The sequence below is a fragment of the Dreissena polymorpha genome, chromosome 1, assembly GCF_020536995.1.
Source record: "Dreissena polymorpha isolate Duluth1 chromosome 1, UMN_Dpol_1.0, whole genome shotgun sequence".
Taxonomy (NCBI): Eukaryota; Metazoa; Mollusca; class Bivalvia; order Myida; family Dreissenidae; genus Dreissena; species Dreissena polymorpha.
The window spans coordinates 127,794,919-127,802,843 of NC_068355.1; the positions used below are offsets into that span (position 1 = coordinate 127,794,919).

Here is a 7,925-nt window from a genome sequence, read left to right on the forward strand (position 1 = left end):
CATTAGATTTTTCAGAACCGTCTGTCATGACATAAAAAAGTATTCCCAATATTCCTACGGGAGAGGCATCCGTTGCCAGTCTAACTGGAAAATCTGGGTTATAGTGCGTAAGCACGGGCTCAGAAGCGATCAGCTGTTTTGAATTTTAGAACGCGATCTCACATTCTTTTGACCAAATAAACTTTCGATAGTTTTAAGCATCGCGTTTAGTGGTTTAATGAAAGTCGCGAGATTTGGCAGAAACCTGTGGTAGTAATTGAGAACACCGAGATACGCCCTTTAAGAAGTAACATCTTTAGGTGTGAGTGTGTCAATCACAGCCTGCAACCTTGTCATTACACTTCCATAATCCATCTTTGTCGATCTCGTGTCCACAATACGTAACTCTATCCTCAAAGAACACACAATTGTCTTTGTTTAGTTTTAAAGCAAACGACACAGCACTTTCTCGAGCTTATCCAAATGAGACTGATCACTTTCACCTGTCACGATCATGTCATCGAGAATGCATTGCACTCCAGGTATTCCGTGTGGTATCTGGTCAATTGTGCGTTGCAAGATTGCGGGAAGTGACGATGTTCCGTACACACATCGGTTGTACCGATACAGCCTCTGATGAGTGTTGCTGTCGTATCCGACCTCAAGTTGGAGATACGTCTGGCGAAGATCAAGTTTCGAGTATTTCTGTCCGTGTTACAGATTTGCGAAGATTTCCTCGATCCTTGGTACGGGTATTTGTAAACTTTAAGTGCTTGGTTGACTGACACTTTAAAGTCCCCCAAAATTCGAACATCCTCTCCGTTTTTTTTCAATACTGTAACGATTGGCGTTGCCCATCTGTTGGTATTTACCTTCAAAATAATACCTTGCCTTTCAAGGCCGTCGAGTTCACGCTCTATTTTCGGTTTCATAGAGTATGGAACTGTCCTTGCTTTCAAGAATCTGAGCGACGCGTCTTCTTTTAATGTTAACCTGGCTTTTATGTTCTTCACTTTTCCGATACCTTCATCGAAAACATTTGCATTGTTTTTCATAATTGTGTTAAGTCTGTCTGTAACAATATCTTTCTCGATCATGTTTACGGGAACAATGCGTTGACAGTCTAATTTGATAGTCGTTAGACGGTCTTTCCCGAACAACATAGGGCCAGTGTCATGAACTACACAAAGCCGTAATTGAGTTGAATGTCCATTGTACTTTACTGTTACAACCTGTGTACCTACTTGTTTAATGATTTCTCCGGAGTACGTCTTACGTACTTACTTTGCGGGATCTAGTGGTACATTTCCGAACCGTTTTCGGAAATCAATTTCCGACACTAATGTCACTGCCGATCCTGTGTAAATTTCCAATCTGAATATATGTCCGTCAATTTCAGGTGACACTGTTATTTTGTTGTCTCTTCGGTTCACAGAATTAATAAATTGACTTACGAGTAGTACAGTGGCATCGGTCTTGCCTGAAGTTCTTAAGAAATATGTGTGATTTAAAACTGGTAATTCGCTGTTTTATACGGTTAAAGATCACAGTGAATAATCTCAATATTTAACACTGTTAAACTGTAATATTTTTTTTATTGGTTCCTGAATGAATACAGTACAGGAATTCAACCTACAATGTTTTTGACAGGACGTTATTCTTTTGACGTCATAACGTTCAAAATACCGCTTAAATCTCTTTAAAAATGGTAATGAACGGCGTTAAACAAACACATATAATTTTTCATTACAATCGATACTCAACCGAAACAAATATATATCCTCTGCGTATTCATTTGAAATTTCAAACTCGACACGTATTTAAATGCTTTACAGAACCAATGTTGCGCTACGGAAGGTAAAAGGGAGAATTGTTGGGAGAATGGTCATTAAAACAATTAAATGTCACAGAGATTATCGCGTTAATTTGTAAACCCAAAATGTGTCTTTTTTTAATACAGTAGGTGGTGTATGACAAGAGGGCGTATTCATTCAAATGCAGATATTTTGGATAATTATTGTTATAACAGTGATAATCACATGAAATAGGGAAGAAAGAGAACTAGAACTATAGAAACCAATATTTTGTTTAGCCAAATGCGCAATTTAGAAATAGGCTAAAGTAATTATTCCAAGACTATTTGCGTATTACATATTTTAACTTTAAGAATGTAGTGACGAATTACGTTCCTTTGCGGGCAATAGAAACAGCCAAACTTATTTAGTTTGAAGCCAAATGAACGAATAAGACATGGAAAAAATTAATAACCAGTATATAAACATTTGAATCAACAATTGTTTGAACTCTATATTGATTAGTTTGTTCATTATCCACTGTTGTTCAGCTGAAATATTAAAATATGAAAAGTATCATCGTCGTCGCGCTTATATGTGGTGTGGGTAAGTATTAGTGATTGATTGATTGATTGTTTGATTGATATGTTTTTATTATTTTGTTTATGTATTTTTATTTATTTATTCATTTTTCTTTTTTGTTTACTCGATCGCTCATCCATTCACTCACTCACTCACTCACGTACAAACTATCACAATCACGCACTCATCAACACACGCAGTCTCTAACTCCGTTGATAAATCACCATAATGAAAGTTTAATACGAATATTGCAATACAGTTCGAAGAATGTCTATGTTTTAAAAAAACGACGATGACGATGAGGATGATAATGATGATGATGATGATGATGATGATGATAATTATGATGATTATGATGATAAGGATGATGATGTTTATGATGATGATGATGCTACATAAGTATTTGTAGTAGTAGTAGTAGTAGTAGTAGTAGTAGTAGTAGTAGTAGTAGTAGTAGTAGTAGTAGTAGTAGTAGTAGTAGTAGTAGTAGTAGTAGTAGTAGTAGTAGTAGTAGTAAAATGATGCTTCTTCTGCTGATGTTGCAGCTGTTGATGATCACAATGATGATGCTGATGATGATTTGATGAATACAGGTCTCGTAATATTGTTAGGCCTACATGATACAGTTAAATTTCGAGTCATTAAGGTTTAATGGCGCTATATCAATTTATATTCCACAGGGGCGTGCCCGTTCCCGGAAGGGCTTGTGGGCAACTGGACCACGGCTACCATGGGAACGCTCATCATAACAAACACGACATTCGAAACGACGTCAACGGCTTATTTGAGTACGGCGCAAAAGTTCGAATGCATGTTCAACTATACCTTCAACAATGAAACATCGTACGTTTTGAAGTAAGTTTTAAATTTCATTTAACTGTAAAATCTGCATAGTTGTATAGACTTTATAAGTTAAAAAATACACAAATACATGTACATGTGCTATTTGTTTAATAATATTTCAATATTTATGTAATGGTGATATTTCGTTTACAGATATTTTGCAAAGGATCGAACAGGTTGATAAATATCCCGATTTTCGGATTTCGAGTATGTTTTTCTGTTGTTAATTTTTTTATCATTCTCATGTGAACAATTCATTCTAATTGGATTACAAAAAAATCTGAGACGCATACTGGGGTATTTTTAATTGCCCTATTATTCAAAACAGTTTGAAATTCTTTAGAATTACAATATTATAGTTGCGAATGCATTAAACTTATTTGGAATACATAAAAACATTCGATATATTCAGGAATTATTTTCCAATCAGTTGATCAGTCAGCCACGAAACGATGATTTGTTATGATTCATGGGAATTGTAATTACATCCATCTGAAGTGTTATAAGCACAAAGACACCATTGTTGAAAGCCGTAAACTGTGTGTTCCCATTAACCCTACCCGTTACTTGTTGTACCCCATGATGAATTTTCGACATTTTGGGCCGAATTCACTATTATAACTATAAGGTTTGGGACGTTTTTCGCTGCATTTTTATCACCTTCGCTAAATTAACTTTGAATTAACGAACATTATTTTTAAAAAGGAAGATTGTTAAAAAGAGATTTGGCAGATTTCGAATGTCATGTCATGTTCTAGTTTAATTTGGAGTCGTACAATACATACGACAACACAGAACGTTGAGCCGACCTACTTACCTTTTGATTTAGGCGTTGTTAGTTGGCAAATGACTTTTTTGGTCTGACAATCACTGCAAATACTACAGTACCACCTTTTCTTATCAGAGTCTGGATAATTATTCTTCCTGTTTATTTCTGACTTGTTATTAACGATGCGTTTGTTGTTTCTTTTGTTGTGGGTTTGTCTGAAGTAATAGTTGTTTTACATACACGTAAGCAATCACGTCACATATTTGGACAAAGGCAACTCTGTAAGACCATGCTTGACTTTTGCCGTAAAAGCCTTTTAAGCAAGGGGCACAGCGTTACGCGGGACAAATCGTCTCCGCACGATTCTCATTTGTGGTAACCAATACACAGGTTTATGCGCGACACACAGATACGTTATAGTGTGCCCTATTTCGGTCGATGACCTGTAGGTCGAAATTTCGTTCGTTAACCTGGAAGTGTGAATTTCGGTCGTTGACCTGTAGGTGTGAATTTCGGTCGTTTACCTGTAAGTGTGAATTTCGGTCGTTAACCTGTAAGTGTGAGTTTTGGTCGTAAAACTGTAGGTGTGAATTTCGGCCGTTAACCTGTAAGTGTGAATTTCGGTCGTAAACCCGTAGGTGTGAATTTCGGTCGTTGACCTGTAGGTGTGAATTTCGGTCGTTGACTTGTAGTTGTGGATTTCGGTCGTTGACCTGTAGGTGTGAATTTCGGTCTTTGACATATAGGTGTGAATTTCGGTCGTAAACATGTAAATCTGAATTTCGGTCGTAAACCTGTAGGTGTGAATTTCGGTCGTAAACCTGTAGGTGTGCATTTCGATCGTAAACCTGTAGGTCTGAACTTCGGTCCTTGACCTGTAGGTGTGGATTTTGGTCGTTGACCTGAAGGTGTGAATTTTGGTCCTTGACCTGTAGGTGTGAATTTCGGTCGTTGACCTGTAGGTGTGAATTTCGGTTATTAACCTGTAGGTATGAATTTTGGTCGTTGACTTGTAGGTGTGAATTTCGGTCGTTGACATGTAGGTGGGAATTTCGGTCGTTAACCTATAAGTGTAAATTTCGGTCGTAAATCTGTAGGTGTGAATTTCGGCCGTTAACCTGTAAGTGTGAATTCGGTCGTAAACCCGTAGGTGTGAATTTCGGTCGTTGACCTGTATGTGTGAATTTCGGTCGTTGACCTGTCGGTGTGGATTTCGGTCGTTGACCTGTAGGTGTGAATTTCGGTCGTTGACCTGTAGGTGTGAATTTCGGTCGTTGACATCTAGGTGTGAATTTCGGTCGTAAACATGTAGGTCTAAATTTCGGTCGTAAACCTGTAGGTGTGAATTTCGATCGTAAACCTGTAGGTCTGAATTTCGGTCGTAAACCTGTAGGTGTGAATTTCGGTCGTTGACCTGTAGGTGTGGAGTTTGGTCGTTGACCTGAAGGTGTGAATTTCGGTCGTTGACCTGTAGGTGTGGAATTTCAGTCGTTGACCTGTAGGTGTGAATTTCGGTCGTAAACCTGTAGGTCTGAATTTCGGTCGTTGACCTGTAGGTGTGAATTTCGGTCGTTGACCTGTAGGTGTGAATTTTGGTCGTTTACCTGTAAGTGTGAATTTCGGTCGTAAACCTATAAGTCTGAATTTCTTCGTTTATCGGTTAGTCTGACATTGAACTGTATAAGCAAGACGCTGAGATGTCAACTCCACACGGTGATCTGTACTTAGTTATAAGTGATACGCAAATACGGGCCATGCGTACGGGCGAAAGTAGAGGGGACGGACACGTGCACTGCAATGCAATAAAGGATTCACATTTTAGAATAACGTACGGGGGCTTATGTACGTCATATCATTACTACACAATTGAAGTAGATTCACAAAAATCTGAAAATGAAATCAGGAAAGAAACCACGAATATACTCCAACAATACTATTCTGAATCTTTTGGTGATCAACGATTACATGAACTATTGTATAGATCTCACCACGAATGGGGATACATTGAAAACGTGACCGTTATCACAGTTAAAAGCGTTTATAATGTCAACATTCTTTTCGCATACTACTAGAAGTACACACGTTTTGTTGAATTTGTCATTGGTATTGTTGTGTATTATTATATTTTATTGACATTGCCCTTCTATGTTTAGCAAATATTCCTATGGATTTTGAATGCAAATTTATGTGCATTAATTTAAATATGAGCCGTGCTCTGAGAAAAGGGGATTTAATGCATGTGCGTAAAGTGTCGTCCCAGATTAGCATTTGCAGTCCGCACATGCTAATCAGGGACGACACTTTCCGTTTTAATGATATTTTCTGTATAAAGAAAGTTTCTTCTTAGCACAAATCGAGTTTTTGCGGAAAGTATTGTCCCTGATAAGCCTGTGCGAACTGCACTGGCTAATCTGGGATGACACTTTACGCACATGCATTAAACCCCAATATCACAGAACACGGACCATATGTTAACTACATCCAATCAGTTGTTCTTCATTTTGAGTAACCCTCGTATAAGATAACTGACTGACTTTCCATTAATTTAACGCATACAATCTTAGTTTAAGAAAATACGTGGACTAATTCAGAGACATTCAAATGTTTCAGAGCGTACTTTGAAAGGCAAACATATTTCATGACTCTTAACTCAGGATAAATCAATATACGGTTATACATAGATAAAGATAGGTAGACGGAAGGACCGACTTTAGAATAGAGCTTTTAATAGTTAAAGTAATAGGTAGATGTTCTTCTAAAAATTCACACTTACAATGGGCACGGAATTACAGGAAAACGATTTATTTGATTGTGTTATTATTTGTTTTTAGTCATTTGAATAGCGCTCTGTGAAAACGGGGTTAAATGTGTCTGCATAAAATGTCGTCCCAGACTAAACTGCGGAGTAGGCATAGGCTTATCGGGAACGCCACCTTCCGCCTAGACTGGATTTTCGTTTTGAATAGACCTCCTGCAAACGAAAACTTACAAACAAGCGGAATCTTTCGTCCCTGATAAGCCTGTGCTGATAGCACTTAGATTAAACTTTACGCACTTGCCTTAAGCACCGTTTTATTAGAGCGAGGCCCATTTTTTGTTGTGCATGTTTTATTTTTTTTTCTTAAAAGGTCGTCAACCAGCAAAGTGATCATAAGCGGTATTCCAGCTCTATTTTTCTGGATGTGTCTAGAATTCCACGAAAATCACACGGACGCCTATTATTTTTACATAAATACACGTACGTAATTTGTATAATGTACTTTTAAACTAGCAAGTCACGTTGTTTAAAGTGTTCAATAATTCGATTTCATGAGATTATTAAATTGATTATATAATACGAATCAAACAATTTGGCATTTTCATTCATATATTACAAATATAAGCATCACAACGTTTCCAACTACTTCTATTATGAAACAATTTGCTTAAACGAAAATTTGAGTTGCGTTCTGAGAAAACTGGACATAATGCATGTGCGTAAAGTGTCGTTCCAGATTAGCCTGTGCAATCCTCACAGGCTAATCAGGGACGACACTTTCCGCCTTTACTGGATTTTTGTGTAGAAGAGACTTCCTATAAACGAAAAATACCATAAAAGTGTCGTCACTGATTAGCCTGTGCGGACATGCATTATGCTCAGTTTTCTCAGAACGCGACTCATTTATATTTAATTGATATGAGCCTCGCTTTGTGTAAAAAATGTCGTCCCAGATCAGTCTGTGAAGTCCGCAGGGGCTTATCAGGTACGACACTTTCCGCTTGTATGGTGTTTTAGTTTAAAGGAGGTCTTTTCTTAGCGCAAATCGATTTTAGGTGGAAAGTGTCCTCCCGGACGACTCTTCGGACTGTACAGACTAATTTGGGACGACACTTAACGCTTATGAATTGGACCCTGTTTTCTCACAACGGGACGAATATATATTATTATTGCATCATATAATTATATTACTTAGAACTTA

General features: G+C 37.6%; 1 long non-coding RNA gene across 1 annotated transcript; it reads left to right on the forward strand.

The window, feature by feature from the left end:
• The first annotated feature begins 3,076 nt into the window (after positions 1–3,076).
• On the forward strand, positions 3,077–7,833 carry LOC127851851 (uncharacterized). The gene is made up of 3 exons (XR_008035986.1): positions 3,077–3,209; positions 7,095–7,204; positions 7,780–7,833. It is a non-coding gene; the product is annotated as an uncharacterized LOC127851851 (long non-coding RNA).
• The last annotated feature ends 92 nt before the right edge of the window (positions 7,834–7,925 follow it).